Source organism: Mizuhopecten yessoensis, unplaced genomic scaffold (assembly GCF_002113885.1).
Source record: "Mizuhopecten yessoensis strain PY_sf001 unplaced genomic scaffold, ASM211388v2 scaffold11003, whole genome shotgun sequence".
Taxonomy (NCBI): Eukaryota; Metazoa; Mollusca; class Bivalvia; order Pectinida; family Pectinidae; genus Mizuhopecten; species Mizuhopecten yessoensis.
This window is the reverse complement of record NW_018408830.1, coordinates 5,726-24,960: the sequence shown is the minus strand read 5'-3', so window position 1 is coordinate 24,960 and position 19,235 is coordinate 5,726. Positions and strand designations below refer to the sequence as shown.

At 33.0% G+C, this 19,235-nt stretch overlaps 1 long non-coding RNA gene across 1 annotated transcript in view; it reads left to right on the top strand.

The window, feature by feature from the left end:
• LOC110464520 overlaps window positions 1-18,434 on the top strand; it is a 32,233-nt gene extending 13,799 nt beyond the window's left edge. The window contains exons 2-3 of the long non-coding RNA XR_002464501.1: window positions 279-368; window positions 18,336-18,434. This is a non-coding gene — a long non-coding RNA (uncharacterized LOC110464520). The remainder of the gene's footprint in view (window positions 1-278; window positions 369-18,335) is intronic.
• The last annotated feature ends 801 nt before the right edge of the window (window positions 18,435-19,235 follow it).

Here is a 19,235-nt window from a genome sequence, read left to right as displayed (position 1 = left end):
ATCAATATTTAACAAGCTTCTGAACTGAAATTTATCTGCCAAACATTTCTATTGGGTTTAAGGACTGATCTGACAGAACAAGGAATATTTTCTCTTATTTCGATGTAAAAATTCTACAAAAACATATTTATGAAACAAATTAAGCTGACCATGCTTAAACTAACAATATCTTGTGATATATGATTACTGCCATGAATGGTGACATTATTTTCTAGCTCCAGATATTCAACTAAACATGATGAAGTTATAGATAATCTTTCTTGTTTTCGCATTTACAGGGAGGTGTCAAAATGCCATCATGTCAGCGTACGATAAGATGTGTAAAGCTAACTGACCGCTAACAGACATTTACATGACAAAGGAATGTGGTAAGACCATGTTTTCATCCAGAATAATTCCGTTATATCGGCTATACGTCAGTGTCACTCGAATCCCTTCTCGTTTATTAACATAGTAATAGCCACTCGAATTCACCTTAAGACCAATTGATAGGGTCAGAAGGTATCTCTGCCTTTTGTATGTGGGAAAGTAATGAATATTTCCTTCTTAAAGGTTAAGCAGCATTTCCGCGGGGGGCACAGTTTCTGGCAGAAGTCAAGCCTTGGTTCCGTCGTTCAAGGTCTAATTAGCTTCCCCATATAATATTATAAGTGTTTATTTTAAAAATTAATGCTTTAAAAAGTCAAAAACTGCAACGAAAAGCGGCATGTATGCAATTTCAAATCGATTGTCTAAAGTCATCAAAAGAGACTAATTTTAAGTTGTAACATACTTAAGAAATGGTACATTTTGAATTATTTAGATTAAGATTCAAGTTAACAAAGCTTCGAGTGATCGTTCAGAAAGGATCGCCATGTCTTCTTGATGTGCCAATAACACGTACCCAATATAAATAGGTGCGCTATGCTACATTGGATCCCCACCTCTCTCATCTCAAGCATAAGCGTGATTAACTTCATATTGCATCATTGCTGGAAACGATTATATCTTCAGTGTCAATACCGTCAATAATAAAAGAATTGTACATAACATTGTTAACATAACAGAGATTGTTAAAGTGTATTATTAAAACACATAATTAGGACAAATGAATTCAATGGCTTTCCTTTGAAATGTGATTTACATACATGTGTATATATATACATTTCCTAATGCTGTTTGACACATCCAATCACTATTATCGCATTGTATGACACAATTTCATCTACCAAATTTATATGGAATTTATAAAAGCTAAAAAGGGCTAATCAGTGTGATTATATTGTCCTAATTAAAGTATTTGGTACCCTGAACCTTTCTGGCAGATGGTTGTATATCAGCTTGAAAGATATGCACTTTTGAATTGTACTAAATATCAAATACTAAATTACAATTAATTGTCTTTCTATGAGACTAACAAAAAATTAAATAACAAGAAAGAAAGAAGAAAGAAAGAAAGAAAGAAAGAAAAAAAGAAAGAAAAACAATATTAAAATTGAACTGCTTTCCGATGGTAATCATTATTTATATTTCTGCAAACTAAACGAAGTGTAATGCTAAACACAGCATTAATCTTTAAACCGTGTTTAAAATAACATCAGGACAAAGCAATTTCGTAAACATCGAGTGCAGTTTAATAAAAAAAAAATCTAAACATTTCTATCACATTTTAATACGGATATATCAACACAAAATGCATCCCATAAAAACAGCAGATAAGCAGCCTAAAGCTCCAGAGTTGTCCTCGATTTGATGGGACACATCATGACTGGTGCTATATGTGGTTCAGTAAACGCTTACCCTTCTGGTACATCTGGATCCACTATGCGGGAGTCATGGTATGTTTCCTTTTGTTTCGGTGTCTATACAGTTTTTGTTTCAAGTCTTTCCGTAGCGATTTTAAAATACAAATTAATCCTGGTAATTTGAAACTGTGGTATGCCTTTTCTTTTTTTCATTTGTTCTTTTCTTACACCCTCAAACGAAAGGGTTACGATGTTTTCTTATAACTTCAATATGATATCAGTACAGAATATGTACATCATGTAGAAAAGAATAATGAGAACAAAATGAGGACAAATAGCTCTCTGAAAAAATACGTATTTGAGACACAGAATATATACATGTCAATAGGCATTTTGTAAATGTCAAGATTACCATAAGTGAAGATTGCAAGAGATTATCATATATCCATTTAATGTTTAACCGATCGACAACTTAATAATATATAATTCACATCATTGGTATTATTACATGTATAATTGGATCAAAATCTATTGTTATCCAGTGTTTAAAGCGTACAATATATAAGGGTACAATTTTAGTCCATGTACAAAATTTGTAAACATATATAATTAAAACCTCTTAACAAAAGATAAAACATCATTAAAATGGCATTATGCGAACGAAAAAAGCAAGACCAAGCTTGACAAATCTATGATATAGTCTTTGAATTACAAACACATCAGGTTTAACAAAGAGTTGACCTTCTCTCCGACTGAGGTAATCACACATTTTCAAGATTAACCTAATTTTAACAATTTACCTGGAGACATATGCATTATATATGTATATAAAGTACACATCATACGGAATTGCTGAGTAATGATTGACGTGTAGTAGACCTATTGTACTGTACACGTTGTTTTAGTATTACCGCTGTCACAAGTAGTTACCTTAATTGTGCGCTGACAAGCTTTTCTGTAATATATTTAAACCTGATCTAGGTCAAACTAATATTGATGTAGTACATCATTGCTGATATGACCCATATATTACTATACAAATCCAATATATTGATCAGTTTGTCCTTATTAACATGAACTTCAATGATGACTTAAAATTCCCCTGTTACACCTTTTTAATACTAGTTATAGTTTATTAGTATTAAACATATCATATATTCCCATTCTTTATCCGTACCTTGACATTCTTTTGAGGAACGACCTTCTTTATATTCCTTGTGTGAATTGGATATCGACGTGTTATTAGGCTCACTGGTGTACCTGTTAGATTTGTTGTTATTAGCCTGCTTTTCTCCTTTAATAAGTGATTTGGTTTTATTTGACCTGGTGTTACATGGCAGCTGTCGATAAAGAAGAGGACGCTTATCTTTTGGAACCCCTGGTCTAACTCTTCTAGTTCATTATTGGCAATGATAGCGTGTAATAGTTTCTATATTTCCCTAGTTTTATGGATATTCATTCGAACATCCTTTTTGGTTACACTTACGTTATCTTTGGGGGTTTTCCTTGTCACATTACAACCGAACGCTATGTCAAACATGACAACTGATGTTTTAAGATCTTTGACATATTTGTTCTCGGATGCAATATGCCAACCTGCACATGCCGGAATTGATTCACTATTTCAAAGTATTTAAATATCAAGATCATGAAGATACATATCTACGTTTGACCATTAAAACAAGGTTTCCTACAGGAGAAGCTTCAACCTACACTAAAGGATGCATACTATCAACTAGCAAACTTTAGTTTATACGAGGATGGAAGGTGTGCTCACTGTATCCTTTCATTGAGTTTGACAGGTGCCTCATGTGATGTAGAAAACCTACAATGATACTGTTTGTGTAACAGCAGTTAACATAAATTTGTGCACAGATATGTGGAATTGATGTCTTGATATCAGGAGAGGAAACAGGGGGAGTGTTTTAAAGTGTTTGTTAAAGTCAGAGTCGGTGATAAATATGCAGAGCATTCGGTATTTAGAATTTTGGAGGAAAATCCTTCATCAACGCTAAGTTTTTATCATTGATTCGTAAATCTCGGGTAGATTTGACGCTAACATACTCCACACCTGCATATGATCGACTCTATGAGTCATACCGTTCTTAACTATTCTAGCTCGTACGAGAATGCGACTCATGGCCTCAAGGGATCAATATCTTTTAGAAGATATGCAGTTTCAAAATCTTTTTAATCGGTGTATTATTGTTAGCTGTAAACACGTTGACTGATGGTGCTTCACCCTCCTTGTTCTTGGTATACCTGAGCTTAGTACAGAAAACTAATGATACGTTTATATCAGACTGTCAAGAATCGTTTTACAGGTTGGCAACAGGTTTTAAAAAATATCTCCCATAAATTGTAACTTTGACACCACGGAGAGAACACACATTTGTCATTATCCGCTTGGAACATGGTTCTCTGGTCAAAGGAATTGGCTAAAATCTAAACAAGTGACCAGTAATGTCGTGAATGGCAATTCAAATATATCGTTGAACCTCAGATTGTTATACCTTAGCAATGAAATAAATTCAATTGGTTTCAATATAAATTACAACCTTCAACAATCAGACCTTTATTGAACTTTGGAGATAAGGTTTATTGGGATAGTTATTTTCAGATGTTTTAAGCAAACGTGATTCACCACTGGCACGAAGCCGTTAAGTCATTTATAAATTGATAGGCCTGTCTATAAAAAATGTATTTGAGATCAATGTTGGAGAACAAGTACTTCCGGATTTCAACTGGCTTATTAAAAATAATACTTCTTATTTACTGCGGGGCTGACCCCTGTTAAAAAAATGTGTACCAATCTTAGTTTTGCCCATATTCTGAAACAAATTACTTATCGTTGACATGGTGTAAGCATTGACCTAGTTGTCCTCTAAATATGTAGAAAATATTGATTTCAGCTTTTATACGAAACAACCCGAGAGTAATGTCGGCCATTGTATGATACTATGTATGTGTTGACATGTGATAATGACACATACATTTACCGGAAGAGTGAATTTATTATGAAGCATGGTGTCTGTGAGAATAGTGATCTGGTTTACACTAAATGCAACAATAGTGTTGATGTACTGGTATATTTTGAGAGAAGAATTAAAACAAATGTAAATACTGTACTTTCAAAATTTCATTAAAAATTTCAAAATTAGAAACAAAATTGTTACACAAATTGTATTTTATTTTCTAAATTACAATTTCAGGTTTGGAGATTTTTAGAAATATTGATTTGGTCGAAAAACTGATAGTTTTATAGTTTTTTGAAAAACGATGTTATAGTTTGAATCAAATCATTTATTGAACACATTGGACATCGATTATCGACATTTAATACCAATTATGTGCTCATATCACTAAAAGGTCAAAATAATTTTATCCATAACGATTATTTCCTGACATAAATGGTAAATCAAGAAGAATATTAACATTATTTTTTTGACATGTGGTCTCGTTTTATCTTCAATGATCTTACAATGTTTTCGGAGATTTTGCCAAGTCATTCATCTTCGTCCCTAAGTTTACTCTAAACACGGATTATATATCCCTTTCAGTTGTAATACATTTCAACATAATCTTCACGTGTTGATAGATGTATACCTACAAATACCGTTAGACCTGTGAATCAAATTCAGCACTTCTGGATTAATTGGTTATTCAGATTTAAAAAGAAAATGAATTATGGGGACAATGCAATGAACAAGGTTTTCTGGAGCGAACAAACCTTCTTTTAAGGTGTCAGAGTGGAGGTAGGGTGCGGCCTTTCAGTGATTACTGCCGGCCGATTGGCTGTGACAGGCGTCTACACCAGGCTTTGTCCCGACAAACGTGACAGCCGACCCACTGGTCAGTGGTGTCTTAGGGTTGACGCCTGTGATCTCGTGAAGTTTAATCTACCGGTACGAGGCAGTCTTATCACATGGATCCGTATTAAACGTGTTAAAAGTTCACGTATGTCAGTAAATTAGCTGAATAAATTCGAAGACTTGACAAATTTCTTTCAAAGATAAATCGCCAATGATATGCCATAACACAGGTTGATACAAATGTCAGATTGATGAATATTTGATATCTGACATGAACCTCAGTAGATATAATATTTAACAGATATCTGTACGTGAGTAATGATGCCATTTAACTAATGTTTGTACGTGTGTGTATATATATTACATTCCCGATGTTTGTGCGCGTGTTTATATAATACGTTACTGATGTCTGTACATGAGTATATATAATACATTCCTGATGTATATACGTGTGTTTATATAATACATTACTGATGTTTGTACGCGTGTATATATAATACCTTACTGATGTCTGTACGTGTGTTTATATAATACCTAACTGATGCATGTATGCGTGTATATATAATACCTTACTCATGTATGTACGTGTGTAGAATTAATACATTACTGATGCCTGTACGTGTGTCAATATAAAACCTACTGATGTCTGTACGCGTGTTTATATAATACCTTACTCATGTATGTACATGTGTAGATATAATACATTACTGATGTATGTAGGTGGGTATTTATAATACAATACTGATGTTTGTACGCGTGTATATATAATATATTACTGATGTATATACGTGTGTAGATATAATACATTACTGATGTCTGTACGTGTGTAGATATAATACATTACTGATGTATATACGTGTGTAGATATAAAACATTACTGATGTTTGTACGTGTGTAGAGATAATACATTACTGATGTTTGTACGTGTGTAGAGATAATATATTACAGATGTTTGTACGCGTGTATATATAATACATTACTGATGTATATACGTGTGTAGATATAATACCTTACTGATGTCTGTACGTGTGTAGGTATAATACCATACTGATGTATGTACGTGTGTTTATATAATACTTTACTGATGTCTGTACGCGTGTATATATAATACATTACTAATGTTTGTAAGTGTGTAGATATAATATATTACAGATGTTTGTACGTGTGTATATATAATACCTTATTGATGTGTGTACTTGTGTAGATATAATATCGTAGAGATGTCTGTACGTGTGTATATATAATATATTACTGATGTCTGTACGTGTGTATATATAATACCTTACTGTTGTATGTAGGTGTGTATATATAATATATTGCAGATGTTTATACGTGTGTATATATAATACCTGACTGATGTTTGTACGTGTGTGTATATAATATATTACAGATGTTTATACGATTGTATATATAATACCTTACTGATGTCTGTACGTGTGGATATATAATACATTACTGACCTGTCCACGTGTGTATATAATATATATTACAGATGTTTGTACGTGTTTATATATAATACAATACAGATGTTTGTACGTGTGTGGATATAATACATTACTGATGTCTGTACATCAGTATATATAATATATTACTGATGTATATACGTGTGTAGATATAATACATTACTGATGTCTAGGTTTTTAGATATAAAACATTACTGATGTCTGTACATGAGTATATATTTAATTTATTACTTATGTCTGTACGTGTGTTTAAATAATACCTTACAGATGTCTGTACGTGTGTAGGTATAATATATTACTGATGTATGTACACGTGTAGATACACTATTTAACTGATGTATGTACGTGTTTAGATCAAATACATTACTGTTGTATGTACGTGAGTATATATGATACATTACTGATGTCTGAGCGTGTGTAGATATAATACATTACTGATGGCTTTACGTGTGTATATATAATACATTACTGATGTCTGTGCGTGTGTAGATATAATACATTACTGATGTATGTACGTGTTTTGATGAAATACATTACTGATGTATGTAAGTGTTTAGATATAATACATTAAGAATGTCTGTACGTTCGAAGATATAATATATTAATGATGTCTGTACGTTCGAAGATATAATACATTAATGATGTCTGTGCGTTCGAAGATATAATACATTACTGATGTCTGTACATGATTATATATGATACATTACTGATGTCTCTACGTTTGTAGATATAAGACATCACTGATGTATGTACGTGTTTAGATAAAATACATTACTGATGTCTGTACCTGTGTAGATATAATACATCACTGATGTATTTACGTGTGTAGATATCATACAGTATTGGTATCTGTACGTGTGTAGATATAATACATTACTGATGTCTGTACCTGTGTAGATATAATACATCACTGATGTCTGTACGTGTGTAGATATAATACATTACTGATGTCTGTACCTGTGTAGATATAATACATCACTGATGTCTGTACGTGTGTAGATATAATACATTACTGATGTCTGTACCTGTGTAGATATAATACATCACTGATGTCTGTACGTGTGTAGATATAATACATTACTGATGTCTGTACCTGTGTAGATATAATACATCACTGATGTCTGTACGTGTGTAGATATAATACATTACTGATGTCTGTACCTGTGTAGATATAATACATCACTGATGTCTGTACGTGTGTAGATATAATACATTACTGATGTCTGTACGTGTGTAGATTAAATACATTACTGATGTCTGTACTTGTGTAGATATATTACATCACTGATATTATATACGTGCTGTACGTGTGTAGAATTAAGACATTACTGATGTCTGTACTTGTGAAGATTTACTACAATACTGATGTATGTACGTGTGTATATATAATACATTACTAATGTATGTACCTGTGTAGATATAATACCTTACTGAAGTGCTGTATGTGTGTAGACATAATATAATGCAGATGTTTGTACGTCTGTATATATATAATATTTTACAAATGTCTGTACATGTGTTTAAATAATACCTTATAGATGTTTGTACGTGTGTAGATATAAAACATTACTGATGTCTGTACATATGTAGATATAATACAGTAATGATATCTGTACGTGTGTAGATAAAACATATTACTGATGGATGTACGTGTTTAGATCAAATACATTACCGTTGTATGTACATGAGTATATAAAATACATTACTGATGTCTGTGCGTGTGCAGATATAACACATTACTGATGTCTTTACGTGTGTATATATAATACATTACTGATGTATGTACGTGTGTATATATAATACATTACTGCTGTATGTACATGAGTATATATAATACATTACTGATGTCTGTGTGTGTGTATATAATACATTACTGATGTATGTACGTGTTTAGATGAAATACATTACTGATGTATGTACGTGTTTAGATAAAATACATTACTGTTGTATGTACGTGTGTAGATGTAATACAATACTATTGTCTGTGCGTGCGTAGATATAATACATTACAGATGTATGTACGTGTTTAGATAAAATACATTACTGATGTATGTACGTGTTTAGATAAAATACATTACTGTTGTATGTACGTGTGTAGATATAATACAATACTGATGTCTGTGCGTGTGTAGATATAATACATTACTAATGTCTGTGCGTGTGAAGATATAATACAGTACTGGTATTTGTACGTGTGTAGATATAATACATAACTGATGTCTGTACATGAGTATATATAAGATATTACTGATGTATATACGTGTGTAGATATAATACATTACTGATGTCTGTATATGTGTAGATATAATATATTACTGATTTTTGTACGTGTGTAGATATAATACATAACTGATGTCTGTACATGAGTATATATAATATATTACTGATGTATATACGTGTGTAGATATAATACATAACTGATGTCTGTACATGAGTATATATAATATATTACTGATGTATATACGTGTGTAGATATAATACATAACTGATGTCTGTACATGAGTATATATAATATATTACTGATGTATATACGTGTGTAGATATAATACATAACTGATGTCTGTACATGAGTATATATAATATATTACTGATGTATATACGTGTGTAGATATAATACATAACTGATGTCTGTACATGAGTATATATAATATATTACTGATGTATATACGTGTGTAGATATAATACATAACTGATGTCTGTACATGAGTATATATAATATATTACTGATGTATATACGTGTGTAGATATAATACATAACTGATGTCTGTACATGAGTATATATAATATATTACTGATGTATATACGTGTGTAGATATAATACATAACTGATGTCTGTACATGAGTATATATAATATATTACTGATGTATGTACGTGTGTAGATATAATACATTACTGATGTATGTACGTGTGTAGATATAATACAGTACTGGTATATGTACGTGTGTAAATATAATACATTACTGATGTATGTACGTGTGTAGATATAATACAGTACTGGTATATGTACATGTGTAAATATAATACATTACTGATGTCTGTACGTGTGTAGAAATATTCGATACTGATGTATGTACCTGTGTAGATATATTACATTACTGATATCTGTTCGTGTGTAGATATAATACATTACTGAGGTCTGTGCGTTTGTAGATATAGTACATTAATGATGTATGTACGTGTGGATTTAAACTACAATACTGATGTATGTATGTGGTTAGATCAAATACATTACTGATGTCTGTGCGTGTGTAGATATAATACATCACTGATGTCTGTGCGTGTATAGATATAATACATTACTGATGTATGTACGTGTTTAGATAAAATACATTAATGATGTCTGTATGTTCGAAGATATAATACATTAATGATGTCTGTACATTCGAAGATATAATACATTACTGATGTCTGTACATGTGTAGGTATAATACTGATGTCTGTACGTGTTTAGATATAATACATCACTGATGTCTGTGCGTGTATAGATATAATTCATTACTGATGTATGTACGTGTTTAGATATAATACATTAATGATGTCTGTACGTTCGAAGATATAATACATTTATGCTGTCTCTACGTTCGAAGATATAATACATTAATGATGTCTATACATTCGAAGATATAATACATTACTGATGTCTGTGCGTGTGTAGATATCATACATCACTGATGTCTGTGCGTGTGTAGATATCATACATCACTGATGTCTGTGCGTGTATAGATATATTACATTACTGATGTATGTACGTGTTTAGATATAATACATTCGTGATGTATATCCCTGTGTAGATATAATACATTATTGATGTATGTACTTGTGAAGATATACTACATTACTGACGTATATACGTGTGTACGTATAATACCTTACTGACGTGCTGTATGTGTGTAGATATAATATAATGCAGATGTCTGTACATTTGTTGATAAAATACATTACCGTTGTCTGTATGTGTGTAGATATAACACATTACTTATGTCTATACGTGTGTATATATAATGTATTATAAATGTCTGTACATGTGTTTATAAAATACCTAACAGATGTTTGTACGTGTGTAGATATCATACATTACTGATGTCTGTACATGTGTAGATATAATACAGTAATGATGTCTGTACGTGTGAAGATAAAATATAATTATGATGTATGTACGAGATTAGATCAAATACATTATTGTTGTATGTACTACATGAGTATAGAAAATACATTACTGATGTCTGTGCGTGTGTATATAAAATTCATAACTGATGTATGTACGTGTTTAGATATAATACATTAATGATGTCTGTACGTTTGAAGATATAATACATCACTGATGTCTGTGCGTCTATAGATATAATACATTACTGATCTATGTACGTGTTTAGATAAAATACATTACTGTTGTATGTACGTGTGTAGATAAAATATAATTATGATGAATGTACGAGCTTAGATCAAATACATTATTGTTGTATGTACTACATGAGTATAGAAAATACATTACTGATGTCTGTGCGTGTGTAGATAAAATACATTACTGATGTCTTTACGTGTGTAAATATAATACATTTCTGATGTCTGTACGTGTGTAGATATAATACATCACTGATGTCTGTACGTGTGTAGATATAGTACATTACTGATGTCTGTAAGTGTGTAGATATAATACATCACTGATGTCTGTGCGTGTGTAGATATAATACATTACTGATGTATGTACGTGTTTAGATATAATACATCACTGATGTCTGTGCGTGTGTAGATATAATTCATTACTGATGTATGTACGTGTTTAGATGAATTATATTATTGATGTATGTACGTGTTTAGATATAATACATTAATGATGTCCTTACATTCGAAGATATAATACATTAATGATGTCTGTACGTTCGAAGATATAATACATTTATGATGTCTCTACGTTCGAAGATATAATACATTAATGATGTCTGTACGTTTGAAGATATAATACATCACTGATGTCTGTACATGTGTATATATGATATATAACTGTCGTCTCTGCGTGTGTAGATATAATACATTAATGATGTATGTACGTGTTTAGATAAAATACATTACTGTTGTATGTACGTGTGTAGATAAAATATAATTATGATGTATGTACGAGATTAGATCAAATACATTATTGTTGTATGTACTACATGAGTATAGAAAATACATTACTGATGTCTTTACGTGTGTATATATAATATATTACTGATGTATATACGTGTGTAGATATAATACATCACTGATGTCTGTGCGTGTGTAGATAAAATACATAACTGATGTACGTACGTGTGTAGATATAATACAATACTGATGTCTGTGAATGTGTAGATATAGTGCATTAATGATGTCTGTACGTGTGGATTTAAACTACATTACTGATGTATGAACGTGGTTAGATCAAATATTTTACTGATGTATGTACGTGTGTAGATATAATACAGTACTGGTATATGTACGTGTGTAAATATAATACATTACTGATGTCTGTACGTGTGTAGAAATATTCGATACTGATGTATGTACCTGTGTAGATATATTACATTACTGATATCTGTGCGTGTGTAGATATAATACATTACTGATGTATGTACATGTGGATTTAAACTACATTACTGATGTATGTATGTGGTTAGATCAAATACATTACTGATGTATGTACGTGTGTAGATATAATACATTACTGATGTCTGTGCGTGTGTAGATATAATACATCACTGATGTCTGTGCGTGTATAGATATAATACATTACTGATGTATGTACGTGTTTAGATATAATACATTAATGATGTCTGTACGTTCGAAGATATAATACATTAATGATGTCTGTACATTCGAAGATATAATACATTACTGATGTCTGTACATGTGTAGGTATAATACATTACTGATATATGTACATGTGTAGGTATAATACATTACTAATGTCTGTGCGTGTGAAGATATAATACAGTACTGGTATTTGTACGTGTGTAGATATAATACATTATTGATGTCTGTACGTGTGTAGATACAATGCATTACTGATGTCTGTACGTGTGTAGATATAATACATTACTGATGTCTGTACGTGTGTAGATACAATGCATTACTGATGTCTGTACGTGTGTAGATATAATACATTACTGATGTATGTACGTGTGTAGATATAATACAGTACTGGTATATGTACATGTGTAGGTATAATACATTACTGATGTATGTACGGGTGTAGATATAATACATTACTGATGTATGTACGTGTGTAGATATAATACAGTACTGATGTATGTACGTGGTTAGATCAAATACATTAATATATGTACGTGTGTAGATATAATACATTACTGATGTCTGTACGTGTGTAGATATAATACATTACTGATATCTGTACGTGTGTAGATATAATACATTACTGATGTCTGTACGTGTGTAGATATAATACATTACTGATGTCTGTACGTGTGTAGATATAATACATTACTGATGTATGTACGTGTGTAGATATAATACAGTACTGGTATATGTACATGTGTAGGTATAATACATTACTGATGTATGTACGGGTGTAGATATAATACATTACTGATGTATGTACGTGTGTAGATATAATACAGTACTGATGTATGTACGTGGTTAGATCAAATACATTAATATATGTACGTGTGTAGATATAATACATTACTGATGTCTGTACGTGTGTAGATATAATACATTACATCAGTAATGTATTATATCTACGCACGTACAGACATCAGTAATGCATTGTATCTACACACGTACATACATCAGAAATGTATTATATTTACACACGTAAAGACATCAGTAATGTATTTTATCTAAACACGTACACGTACATACATCAGTAATGTAATATATCTACACACGTACATTACTGATGTCTGTACATGTGTAGGTATAATACATTACTGATGAATCTACGGGTGTAGATATAATACAATACTGTTGTCTGTACGTGTGTAGATATAATACATTACTGATGTATGTACGTGGTTAGATCAAATACATTACTGATGTCTGTACGTGTGTAGATATAATACAATACTGATGTCTTTACGCGTGTAGATATAATACAGTACTGTTGTTTGTACCTGTGTAGATTTAATACAGTACTTGTATTTGTATATGTATAATATATGTCTGATGTCTATGTGTTTGTAGATATAATACATTTTTGATTTATTTTTAGATGAAACATAAAACATATTGAACATATTTTGGTTGATGTATTTTAATTTTTTCTGAGATTGGTCTATTTATCAAAATTGAATTTGTATTGTTCCAATATTGCGCCCCTTATTACTAATATAATGTTTTATGATATTTTTTCATGCATATTATAACATACATAATGTACATAATATTCATTGTATAACATGTATATAGCGCCCTATATAATTTGTAAAATACGCTTTACAACATATGGATAATACTGTAGTATAAGTTATAATTTACGTATTAAGTAAGACGATAATTATTTCAATATTCATTTAAATGAATATATAATTGGTGGTGTGTAACATGACGTCTGTGCAAAGAACATTAAATGCAAACGTGATGAGGTGGGTCTTTATATCCTTCCTGAATTTGGCCAAGGTCTTTGCCTTTCTAATAGCAGATGTTAAGCTTTTCCACAACGTGGCCGAAACCCTCCCAAAGCACCGGTTTCCATAGGTCACAGTTCGTTATTTTGAAACACAAAATAATGACTCTGTCTCCGACTGCAGTGATCGTGACGGCTGATACAAGGTAACAAATTCCTGTTGGTACTGGGGAGCTGTTCCATTCAGTGCCTTGTATGTGTACTCCAAACGTTTGTACTGCGACCTGTTTCTACCACAGGTGTGATGTTCTCTGTCGTTCGAGTACGAGTAACCACACGTGCTGAAGTGTTCTGGACCCTCTGCAGACGACTTGTTAGTTTGTCAGATATACCACAGCGCATGGCATTAACATGGTTATAAACTGCCGGATACAACCGATGTTTCCGATCTGGTAGTAACAGGATTTGGCAATAGCGTTCACTTGTTTCTGCAGATTCGGTAAACTATCAAAGTATACCCCTAGATTTTTAACATCTGGGACAGTCTCAAAAGGTCTGACACCACCCAGGAGCTATGGTCAATGTATGTTGACACTTTGGGGAAAGTTCATCCAGGTACTGATGTCTGTCAGACAAGCTGCGAGATTTTCTCATATGGTATCCCAACTGTCCTTTGGTTTGATGACCATGTATTTGTGTGTCGTCAGCATAACAATGCTTGCGAAGACTATGGCGACGACAAATCCCTCCGATAGCTTTTGAATATTGGCAATATTTTTGTATTCCTAACACCGTCCCTTGAGGAACCCATAAATCTAGTACTTGACATGTGAGGTGGTATATCTGATGGCAACACGCTGTCGTCGTTCACTCAGCTAACACTGTTACCAATCATAGTTTGTCAACAGTCACTCCATAAGAGTACTCTCGACGATTGTAAAGTATATCATGGCCAATGACGTCAAATGCAGCTGACAAGTCGAGCATGACAAGGACTGCTCTGCACTTGTTATTCAATGCAGAAGCTATGTCATTATATATACGAATGAGAGCCGTCTCAGTAGAGTGTCCCATGCGGTAGGCCGATTGAAGGTTGTCATAGAGACTGTTTGCATGGAGATGAACCTCTCGACCCAGGGACACAACCTTATCAAATATCTTAGACAGAAAAGGTAGATTTGATACTGGGCGGTAGTTCTTCAACACCTCCTTGTCCATCCTAGGCTTCTTCAACAATGGTCTAACATGTGCCTTCATGAAACACAATGGAACCTTTGACCCATCCAATGATTGTTCATTATTGAGGTAACCAAAGGAAGCAGTGCTTCAAGATATTGCTTGAATAGGTCTGTAGGAAGTGTATCCCCAATGCTCGTTTTAGAAGGGGATTTGTTGGCCAAATGTTTAGGGTACATTACCATCTATGACCATTAAATATCCCACACTGGTCATGGGTTCAAGGCCTAACTAGGGTAGTCGCCAGGCACTGACCGAAGACCGACGGTATTCTTCGGGTTCCCCCGTCTTTCTCAAACTCCAAAACCTGTCTCTTCCTTAAATGCTGTTAACAGAATGTAACAAATAAACAAATCAAACTAAGCGTGGACGTTGTGATACTGGTATTAGTTATGGTTTGATGAGTAGGAACATTGCTCTCTATTGATCACATCACCCTGACGCTTCTGGTGCTTTTGTAAAATTTCAAACGCTTTAATGAGAAGAATTTAGAGAAAGATAAAGTGCAATGTAAATCTTCTGAACCAATTGGATGTCAGCTACCTTTCCAGCTTTTAGTTGTGTATCTGCCCAATAGAGTCCCGTCACCTTAATAAAATGAAACGGATTCATAATACATCAACAATACAAATTCCATTGCACTCAAAGAACTACGAGTACAATGTCTAATTTGAAATGTAAACAACCGTAACTCGAACTCAAACTCGACGAAACTATGGTTGATCACGAATAAAGTGAACATAAACACAGAAAGCTTTGGGAATATAAGACCAGGAGTTCTGGAAGGGTAAGCGTCCTCTACGCCATCGACAGTACTCACCATGAAAGTCAGGGTCATATACAAGTAATGCAATGTTTTCAAAAGGAGAACCAGGGTATTGACTACACAGCCATAATTTACATTAGAGAACATGGTATAAAATCATTGACCTTAACTTTTGCACAAGAAAATGGAATCGAATGTCTCTCAATAAGATCATTATTGCAACAACAGACAGATGCAAGGAAATTGTGTAGTCGGGAGAATTATCGGAATTCCATCACATCGCTTAAGGTAATAGGATTGTGTCACCATTTCTCAGTAGAATTTCTTCAAATTTTGTAGTTATATTGCTTAAAAGTAAAGAAAATTTTCTGCCACAAAAAAAATATAGGTTGTCAGAATTTTAAGGATTTTAAATGAAAATTTAGGTAAAAAGGAATGAATTTTGAAAATAAAATGAAAAACACAATATTTTTACAAAATAATGTCAATAAAAATGATACTGACATATATTAGTATTGCATTAATGTATATCAATTTAATAAATGCTGAAAATGTATAAAATTAATTCTCTATACACGATATAAAAATTGACATTTTGTAATAAACCATATACACATAGTAATTGCAGGTAAGAGTTATCGTTCTTGAAAAACTTCACAGTAGTGAAAAAGGTAGCCGGTTTCCTGAAGTAAAGAAAAAATGGACGCATGTGATTCATTGATAAAAAAAACTGAATTAATGCCTGGATTGCTTTGAAATACTTTAATATTGAGAGAACACGCTGTTCTGTCAATAATAAACATACAATATTCATCAGTTTGATATTAAACATTAGAATTTGCGGAAATTGTGATGCTGTCTCCCTACATTGGATTTTCAACTAGGGATGTACTTCCTGTTTCCTTTTATCAATACACTCCAATGACCTTAATAAACATTAACAAGACAAAGAGTATTGATGTATAGAATACACGGTTGGCATGGTGCTAAACTCACATCTACCGTTTGAGAAATTTAAAATGGCCGCCACTACCTGAGGATAAATAAATGAATCAATAATGATAATAATAATTCGAGGTTCTTATATACCGCTTTATCACAACCTAGTGTGTGGGTCGTCTCAAACCGGTTCACAACTTATTATCCGTGGTTCTTTCTCAACTCCCTGGGGAGCATACAGCCGGTGCTGCCATTTCGGCGCTCACAGCTAGCATTCAACAATTCTAGCACTATCCAACCACGCACTCATTTCCAGCCGAGTAGACTGGAACAAGCGAAGTAAAGTATCTTGCTCAAAGATACAACACTGTGCCATGACTTGAACGCGCAACCTTCGGTCACGAGCCCGGCGTCCTACCACTAGACTGCCGTGGCTCCATCAAACTAATTCCTTTCACTGAACAAAGTAGAAACCTCAGGAAAATGTGTTTTTAGAGAAGTTTTATATGTAAATGTGTATCGGAATCCTATAGTATATCTATGTCTGAAGAATAAAAAACTAGGAAACATTTTGAAACCAAAATTCATTTTTAAAACAACTGTTCACAATATCAGATTTCTGAACATTGTTACTGTATACTCGTTTTAATTGGCCCTTCCTTATGTAAATGGGTGGATGTGCGCATATATACCTCATTCCAGTCATCATGGGTATTTCGGCATTTTTGCCAGGTTTCTTGCAGCTGGGCATACTTTAGGTATGATCTCAACACTTTTCTATACCATTCAAACTTTGTATACAGGTAATTACCACGATTTGCCTTTAGCAGTTTCAACTTTTCTTATTACAGAAATTCTAACTAGTTCGTAAGAGGCAAAAGGGTCTTTCACAACAGAGTCATGATTGAAAACCTACTTGTGATACGGAACTGAAAGACGTCTCAGCAGTGAAGCACATAGACAAGTATGAAGGTTAGTATAGTCAGCCACGTAAAGTGCCTTAACGATGGGTGACACAAAGCCTATCGCTGCCGAGCGGGGTTCTACAGGGTTGGCGTTTTGTAGGATCAAAAATTAACAATGTGTGAAGCACTGAGCGGTTAATTGATCGGGGGTAATTCGCTTTATACCAACTCATTAAACTTCAGTCGAATGACAGACAGGTATAATGAAGCACTATTTACTGGGACGCTCTGCGCATGGAACATCGCCCTTTCAAGACGAGGACTAGATGTGTAATACTACAAGTCGGCTTTTTTTCTAATTTTCAGCTGAAGCTGAATATATAACAAGGGCTACTGAAGAATATCATAATATGATTATCTGCCCATTTATTTAATTTACAGGATTGATTGCGTGTTCATAATTTAAAAAAAGAATTAATCATATCTACGGGTTCCTCCACTTCGTCAGCTTAAACTAAGACAGTTTATGTGACATATACCTACAGTACGACAATAATGATCATCTCGCAACAACAAAATATGAGAATAATAACTGACGTCGATACCTATATATATAACACACAAAATAACAACTAGCCAAATGAGATCGAACATGAAATCTGTATATAGTCGTGAAGAAGGGATGGTACTATAAAAAAGGGAAAGTTCAAGGACGAAAAACCAAAGGTGCCACTGTTCTCATATAGCTTGGTTGTAATATATCTCTGTTGGTCGTGTTGTATGTAGACTAGAGGTAAGTGACTGATGTAAAAGCGTTTAAACCGTCTTATATTCAAGTTCAGGAGG